Here is a 9,180-nt window from a genome sequence, read left to right on the forward strand (position 1 = left end):
TTGGGTTTAGTTTGTGGGTGTGGGGTGGAGTTGGTGGCCTGTGATTTACAGGAGGGAAGTGTGATAGAATGCACTACTATATTCACATCCTACACACTCTTGTAATAATCTGTGTACAAAATATGCCTTGTGAGCTATTTGAAAACTCATAACTTGCCAGTAAGTAATATCCTGGTAAAATGCGTAGAGCAGCATTGTGTCAAGTTAAAATGCCGCCCTCCCCCCCCCCCCCGATGTTAAAAATACATGTTCAGACTCACGTAGCACAAAACTTGTCGAACAGATTTGTTTTGAACAAAGGAGTGTATGCTTGTCTTAATTTGCATTTAAGCAGTAAACAGTCATCAAGCAAAAAGGGGAAAGGGAGAAAACAAAGTAAGCTCAAGTAAGTGGAAAAAACCCAGCAGGGAACATTCTTCCACACAGATCCTTTGTCTTCTGGTTCTCACCTGAAACTACTTTTCAAAGTGGGACTGAAACTATAAAAAGGAGGGGCAAACACCCTCTCCCTGTCTTTATCACTCTTTGCACTTGAGAAGACAAAAGAAACAGCTGTCAGACGTACAGGTTGGTCAGTAATACTGCTGGAAGCATGTGGTGAGAAACTTTGCTTGAATCTAATATAGGTTGTTAGTAGAAAACATTTTATCTTTATTTTTCTTAAAATCATTTCTGACTTTTATGCCTCATTGCTTGTACTCAGTTAAAATCTCTTTGCAGTTAGTAAACTTGTTTTATTGTTTTATCTAATCCAATGTGTTTAAGGGGGAAACTCCATGTAAAGTGAGAAGTTGTGTATTATTCCCTTAAAGGAATAATGGACTTAATATATTTGGACTGTCCAGAAGAGGACTGAGCAATACAAGGCATAGGTTTCTGAGGAAAATCTGGGACTGAGAGTGTTTTGGGGTCACCTTACACTGTAACCAATTCTGATGAGAGCAGAGTATTACCCAAGTGTGGCTGGCAGGCTGTACTTACACACAAACACTCAGGGTGTGTCTTGCATGCTGGAAGGTTGTTGATGAGCACCCCAGGTGGAAGCTATAGCAGCAAGGCATTGTAAGGCACTCAAGGTTGCAGGGTAAAGGTGACAGAGCTCCTCACTGGTCTGGTCTGTTCTCTTGTATGTCACAGTATGACTAGATCAGGTGGTCCCTTCTGGCTTTAAACTCTGCCTATTATGGCCATTAATGAAACTGAGAAATGGACATTAGACATGGCATAGGCAGGAAGCTAAATGAACTATCTTATCTACAGATGCAGTGAAGCACTGAAATATAATCTGCACAGAGATGAACATTTCATTTTGAGTAGACAGGCTTATCTGAGCTCTAACCTGTAAATTCAGTTGGTACCTGACAGGTTTTCTGTTCTTCATTGTTTTACATCACTGTGTCAAACCTAGAAAAAATATTCATGTTTTAGTGTTGGCTCACATTAGCAGAAACAATATCTATAGTAGAAGTATATCACAAAAATCCTCCTTATTTAGTTATTTAAAATCAGTCATTTTTATTAGGGCATTGATGGGCCTGATTCTACACTCACTGTTGCTGATTTTACACCACATTAGCATTCAGCTGCTGATGTGGCACTCTGCTTTTCAAATGTTTAATTAAAATATTTAAAAGTTAATTTGCTTTATCAACATTTTATATATAAAATACTTATTATGGGTCATTGTTACGTAAGTGGCCTTTTGCAGTGTCATGATGTTTTAATGTAGCATCAGCATTTTTATTAGTCCCCTGCTTAATTTAGATTAACAACAGTTCACATCAGGCTAAAACTTTGAATGAAAATTGTAGTCTGGGTGCCACATTTTGTTCCCAAATTTTGTTTCAGATCAGTAAGTCTATTTTTGAATAGCAGGAGCAAAATGGCACAATGGGACCAGATCCTCAGCTTGTACAAATTTGTGTAACTCTATTGACTGACAGGGAGTTACGCCAATTTTCAGCAACAGATAGTCAGATTATTTTTGAAGGTTTTGGACTAGAAAAAAGGTTTAACTAAAAACAAGGAATCAGACTTTAAAATTGGGCTGAATTGAAAAAAAACAACAACAAAAAAACAATATATTCCTGGAATTTAAAACTGTAGACATAATCCTATTTTCAAATGAGTAGAACAAAAGCAGGAGAGTTTTTTAACAGGATAGAAGATTTAAAACCATTTCCATTTTAAGGGAAAGAACTGAAATAGAATTAGTACTGTGATTATTACTACTACTGCACAGGTGGAAGATGCCAACTAATCTGCATTTTAACCACCTCCTTTCCATTGCCTTGATAGTTGGCCACTCTCCTTCTCAGAAATTTTGGACCCATCCCCAAATACATCTGAGGATTTGTCTACACTGGAAAAATTTACTTTTAATTAACATATTTTAAATACCACTTAATACCTAGTACAGATAAAAATAGCTAGGTTTAAAAATGTGGTGTTCTCAAACTACTTAATAAAATACAGTCAGTCTAATATTTGTCTACTGATTCACAGCCCATATAACTGTTGAAGCCAATGGGGTTGGGTATGTTTTTAACTTCATCTAACAGTCTCAACTAACAGTGAGGTATATCAGAGTACTTATCTTTATTTGTGGTGCACCATTCCCCACTGGTGATAAAGTGCACATAACCGAGTACAATTGTGATGATTCTCAGGAACAATTAGCACAAATCTTACAGAACAGAAACCTGACCTCACGCTGTCTTAAAATCCATGAAAACATCCTTAAAAGAGACTCTGTTGGAAACCTTTCAGCACAGTATGTTTCTTCCACACTTTGAACAGCAACAAGAAAAACACCCAGACTTCTTTCCTTCTACTAACCATGGGCTAAAAGCTCCTGAACGTTTATAGAACAACCAGGCTATCTGCCCATCAACTAGCAAACATGCTTTCATATTTTTTCTCTTTTCTTCTCTCCATGCATGCTCTGAGCACTTCATTTCATCTGCTGCTGCTAAATGCCTTTTATTATCCAGGATCATGTCTCCTTCTCCCCAAATATTTTTTTTTTCTGATTTTTCTTTTCACTTTTTATTTGACTTCCCTCTCTTCTCTTTTTATGGTTATGGTGCCCTCCTCTAATTTCCTAATAAGACGGGGAAAATATTATGCTTGTATGTCTCTACAGATGCACTTTATTCATGTAGAGCTGTGAATAAAATTTCCCTGCTTTCCACACATGTGTATGTGTGTGGGAGGGGGTTAAAATTGATGGGCCCATCATACCTTTCAAAAAATATGTTTGCTGTCATATATCACTTATTGTTTTTCATCTTTTTATCCGTTATGTTTCCATCAGGAAGTACCTGGAGTATGTGGAAAAAAGTGAGTTTTATTTTTCCTCATTGTACCCAGCCATCTTTCTTATGTGTCTTTCTTCCATCATCTGTACTGTCTGATCTACTTAGTCCTGTGTTATACAAAATGTTTGATTTATTTGCTTTGTAAACCATTCTGAGCCCAATCCTCAGCTGATGAAAATTGCCATCGCAAAACTGAAGCCAATAGATCCGTGCTAATATATACTTGCTCAGGATCTGGCTCTTTGATTCTACTATTTCTGTGGCATAGATCTGTTCATCTAATTCTTATAAGAGTGTTCTTGTTACTGGAATTAGAAATCTATTCTTTATTCTCAACACGGTAAATTTTACCTTCCTCCTAAGCAGTATTTCTAAGTTATTTACTGTCTTCTAGCCAATTCCTTGCATCCCCCTTCAGAATTAACTTTCTATGCTGAACTGGTGAACACTGATGCATCTTTGAAAATGTATGGCTTGCAGGTCAAAGTGGCAAGCTGGTAAAGATAAGTTACTCTGAAAAAAGATTTGTTTCTTTTTGTAGTAACTGTTCACTCTTCCCACCATTTCTCCAGGCTCCCTTTTATCAGTTTTCACTCTTATTAACTGAGTTACTCAGTATTGTTTTATTTTGTTTTCTTACATGTTTAGCAATAAAGTATCCTTCCAAAATGCTATAGATTCACTTTGGTTTGTCACCAGTTTCATAAGAAATAGTCATTTAGCTATTGTTATGGTGGTAGCCATATATGTGCCTAGATAGACAGACAAACCCCTATGGACAGACAAATATTCATACAGTTCCAAAATATATATACCAATCAAATGATTGATCTAGCTAGTGAAAAAAAGTTTTTTGATGGTAGTGCATGTCCTGGGAAAACTAATAACATTTATTAACTAATAACCAGACATGAGATACTAAGTTTATGATGTCCCCTGTTTCCCATCCTCTATAGCAGCGGTGGGCAACCTGCGGCCCTCAAACTTCACACAGCTCGTCAGGTTAATTCACTGGCGGGCCACAAGACAGTTCGTTTACATCGACTGTCTGCAGGCATGGCCCCCCCGCAGCTCCCAGTGGCTGCAATTCACAGTTCCTAGTCAATGAGAGCTGTGGGAAGTGGCAGTCAGCACATCCCTGCGGCCTGCTGCTTCCTGCAGCTCCCATTGGCCAGGAACGGTGAACCACGTCCACTGGGAGCTGCGGGGGGCTGTGCCTGTGGATGGCCAATGTCCTCAAAATATCTCGCCACCCTCAATCAGCTTACCCTGATGAGCCGCAGGTTGCCCACCACTGCTCTGTAGAGAGGAATAGGCAGAGCTACCTCTCCCCCAAATTCTATCAATTATAACTATATAGTCCCTACTGAAAAATAATCAGAAATGCCTTGGGTTGGCGAATACCCTCTGTTCTGTTTCAAGGGCTGAAGCATCCATGCTACTCGGGGAGATACACTCATGTATTGCCTATTCTTGAAATCAGAATCTGGACAGTGGGATTTCAGGGTCACTAGATCTACAGCACAGATGAAATAAAAACAGAAGCCATTATTTCTCTTTGTAAAAAGAAAAGGAGGACTTGTGACACCTTAGAGACTAACAAATTTATTTGAGCATAAGCTTTCGTGAGCTACAGCTCACTATGCATCCAATGAAGTGAACTGTAGCTCACGAAAGCTTATGCTCAAATACATTTGTTAGTCTCTAAGGTGCCACAAGTCATCCTTTTCTTTTTGCAGACACAGACTAACACGGCTGCTACTCTGAAACCTATTTCTCTTTTTGTGTATGTGATAAATGAAGGGGGTAGGAGGGTAGCTCTCTTTTATGGACACCCAGTCAGCCAGTAGCTATAAAATCCCTCTTAGTAGCTGTTCTCTAATTACTCTACGTGTAAAGGATTAAGAAGTCTCACCGCTATAGAGGTAAAAGGAAGTGAGTGGGCACCTGGCCAAAAGAGCCAATGGGAAGGCTAGACCTTTTTAAAATTGAAACAAAGACTCCCCTTTTGTCTGGTTGTCTCCCGGAGAGAAGTGGACAGGGCAACAGCTGTGCTGTAAGAAGCTTGGGGCCAGGTATGAAAAATCCTTAGTATCATACCTAGAAACTACTCATTTGAAACCCCAAATATGTAAGTAGATCAGGAAATGTCAAGGAAGATGCGATTAGGTTTATCCCTTTTTATCTATTTGTCTTGTGGACTCCTCTGTGCTAACCCCAAGTGCTTTTGTTTTGCTTGTAACCTTTGAACTGGACATCAAGAGAGCTATTCTTGGTGCTTAATCCTCATAGTTTCTCTTTTAAAATCTAACAATAGCCTGAGTTCCCAGATATATTTTCTTTTTTATTAATAAAATTTACCTTTTTTAGGAACAGAATTGGATTTTTGTGTCTTAAGAGGTTTATGTACATGTTGTTTAATTAGCTGGTGGCAACTACTGATTTCCTTTTTTTTCTTTTTCAGCTCTTACTTGGAGGGGTTGGGGGGTGAAAGGGCTTGAGGGTACCCCACAGGAAAGAATTCCCAAGTGTGCCTTCCTGGACTCTCAAAGGGGTTCTGCACTTGGGTGGTGGCAGCATCTACCAATCCAAGGTCAGAGAAAAGCTGTAACCTTGGAAGTTTAATACAAGCCTGGAGTGGCCAGTATTAATTTTTAGAATCCTTGAGGTTCCCCGTCTTCTGCACTCAAAGTACCAGAGTGGGAAATTAGCCTTCACTGTGTGTGTGATATCCAGGAGGGATAAAAACAACAATTCAACTTAGAGTCCCAAAAGTTGCAGAGTCCTGGGGATAATAATTAGATCAAAGAAAGAGGAGCTGCAACAGAGCATTAGAACACGATATGCGTCTACTGCCTCTCAATCTAAAAACAGAGTTAAATTTCATTAAACTCTATTATTATTGTATTTATTGATGAACCCAAGTCTCCTCAGAGCAGATGATGATGCCATTTCATGATTTGTTTATAAGTGGCCATGTGTATCTATCTTAAAACATTACAAATCCATAAAAAGAAAGGAATGCTTTTGCAACGTGATACACAGCAAAGCTCAAGCATTTATTATATGGGTGAAGAGGCTGTAAGTAGCCTTGACTGTAAGAAGATAATGAATAATGGAGGCCCACGTGAAAATTTTCCATTTCACAAGGCCATGTTGTGACAAAACAACATAAATTAGCAAAGATTGACAAAATAATACTGCATAGGCCTTGGAAGGACTATTACTGTCTCTCCACCATGGACTCTGAGCTGCTGCAGCTTTGGAGCTGATCGAGATTGGTGTTTTGATGAATAGATGGGTTCCTTTCCCTCAGCCAGTGATATCACTTTAAGGGTGGAATGGGAGCCAGGAGCCATCTTGAGAGTCAGGACAGTGAGGCATCAAGTTTTAGGGTCTTGTGGGGGATAAGGTTAGCTCCTGGAATCAAAGCCAAAAAAGAAAGCCCTGAGTAAAGACCCTCTCATCTGTCTAGGGGAAGCTCTCAGTATGAAAGGGCAGGAGGGATGGAAGGCTGTAGACAATGGATCGTGTGGAGTGGTCTGGATGAAAGCTGGAGGCATGTAGGTAAGTATAGTGGTCAGTAGGTTTCTAGTATAGGGTGGTGTTTATGTGACCATCGCTTATTAGCACTGTAGTGTCCAGGAAGTGGATCTTTGGTGTGGACTGGTCCAGGCTGAGGTTGATGGTGGGATGGAAATTGTTGAACTCATGGTGGAATTTCTCAAGGGCTTCTTTTCCATGGGTCCAGATGATGAAGATGTTTTCAATGTAGCACAAGTAGAGTAGGGGCACTGGAGGAAGAGAGCTGAGGAAGCATTGTTCTAAATAAGCCATAAAACACCACACGATCCATTGTCTACAGCCAAGCTCTACAATACAACTGCATTTGCTGCAACACCTCAGACAGAGACAAACACCTACAAGATCTCTATCAAGTGTTCTTGCAACTACAATACCCACCTGCTGAAGTGAAGAAACAGATTGACAGAGCCAGAAGAGTACCCAGAAGTCGCCTACTACAGGACAGGCCAAACAAAGAAAGTAACGGAACGCCACTAGCCATCACATTCAGCCCCAACTAAAACCTCTCCAATGCATCATCAAGGATCTACAACCTATCCTGAAGGACGACCCATCACTCTCACAGATCTTGGGAGACAGACCAGTCCTTGCTTACAGACAGCCCCCCAACCTGAAGCAAATATTCACCAGCCACCATACACCACACAACAGAACCACTAACCCAGGAACCTATCCTTGCAACATAGCCCGTTGCCAACTGTCCCCCCATATCTATTCAGGGGACACCATCATAGGGCCTAATCACATCAGCCACACTATCAGAGGCTCGTTCACCTGCACATCTACCAATGTGATATATGCCATCATGTGCCAGCAATTCCCCTCTGCCATGTACATTGGCCAAACTGGACAGTGTCTACGTAAAAGAATAAATGGACACAAATCAGACGTCACAAATGGTAATATACAAAAGCCAGTAGAACACTTCAATCTCTTTGGTCACTTGATTACAGACCTAAAAGTCACAATATTACAACAAAAAAACTTTAAAACCAGACTCCAACGAGAGACTGCTGAATTGGAATTAATTTGCAAACTGGACACCATTAAATTAGGCTTGAATAAAGACTGGGAGTGGATGTGTCATTACACAAAGTAAAACTATTTCCCCATGTTTATTCCCCACTCCACCCCTACTGTTCCTCACAGGTTCTTGTCAACTGCTGGAAATGGCCCATCTTGGTTATCACTACAAAAGGTGTTGTGGGGTTTTTTTTCCCCTCTCCCTCCTGCTGGTAATAGCTTACCTTAACTGATCACTCTCATTATAGTGTTTATGGTAACACCCATTTTTTCATGTTCTCTGTGTATATAAAATCTTCCTACTATATTTTCCACTGCATGCATCCGATGAAGTGGGCTGTAGCCCATGAAAGCTTATGCTCAAATAAATTGGTTAATTCTTTGTTACTTTATAGAACTTATTTATATGTTCCCAGCCAGACTAGGAGTAAAAGGCTGTTTATTTGTGAGCCCTGCAAGTGAGTGTTAAATGCCCACATGGCTTCAATATGTGGAGCTCCTATTGTGCTTGCCTCCAGCGTTTGTGTGTATGGCTGCCATGGCTACTGACACCTTGAGCCCATGTGAGCACAAAAGTATGTCTACACTACAAAATAGGTCAATATTTTCTAAGTTGATTTTTAGAATTTGATTTTATAAAGTTGATTTGCGTATGTCCATACTAAGCGCATTAAGTCGGTGGAGTGCGTCCTCACTACCATGGCTAGCATCGACTTACAGAGCAGTGCACTGTGGGTAGCTATCCCACTGTTCCCGCAGTCTCCACCACACATTGGAATTCTGGGTTAAGCTCCCAATGCCTGATGCGGCAAAAACATTGGGGTGGTTTTGGGTACATGTCGTCAGTCGCCCCTCCCTCCATGAAAGAAACGGCACACAATCGTTTCATGCCTTTTTTCCTGGGTTACCCATGCAGACACCACACCATGGCAAGCATGGAACCCGCTCAGCCTCTCATGCTGAATGCCTCCATGCATTAAGCTGTGCCCTATCAGTGCGGGAGGACTGCATGAGCTCGGAAAATTTGTCATTGCAAGTGCATTTTTTCCCGCCTTCTAATCTGAGAGAACCTCAGGGACAGAGATGATAGGGGGAGCGGAAAAACATTCTACGCTCTACGATTCTGGGGGGACTGCATGGTCACCTGTGCTGCTGAGTTTGCCATGCTGACCAAACAGGAATTGAAATTCAAAAGTTCCCAGGGCTTTTCCTGTGTACCTGGCTAGTGCATTGGAGTTCAAAGCTGCTGCAG

The 9,180-nt window shown here is 40.7% G+C and overlaps 1 long non-coding RNA gene across 1 annotated transcript; it reads left to right on the plus strand.

The window, feature by feature from the left end:
• The first annotated feature begins 511 nt into the window (after window positions 1-511).
• Window positions 512-7,354, plus strand: LOC141992856 (uncharacterized). Its single transcript, XR_012640669.1, has 4 exons — window positions 512-597; window positions 3,317-3,342; window positions 6,802-6,887; window positions 7,186-7,354. It is a non-coding gene; the product is annotated as an uncharacterized LOC141992856 (long non-coding RNA).
• The last annotated feature ends 1,826 nt before the right edge of the window (window positions 7,355-9,180 follow it).

Source organism: Natator depressus, chromosome 8, assembly GCF_965152275.1.
Source record: "Natator depressus isolate rNatDep1 chromosome 8, rNatDep2.hap1, whole genome shotgun sequence".
NCBI classification, from domain to species: domain Eukaryota; kingdom Metazoa; phylum Chordata; order Testudines; family Cheloniidae; genus Natator; species Natator depressus.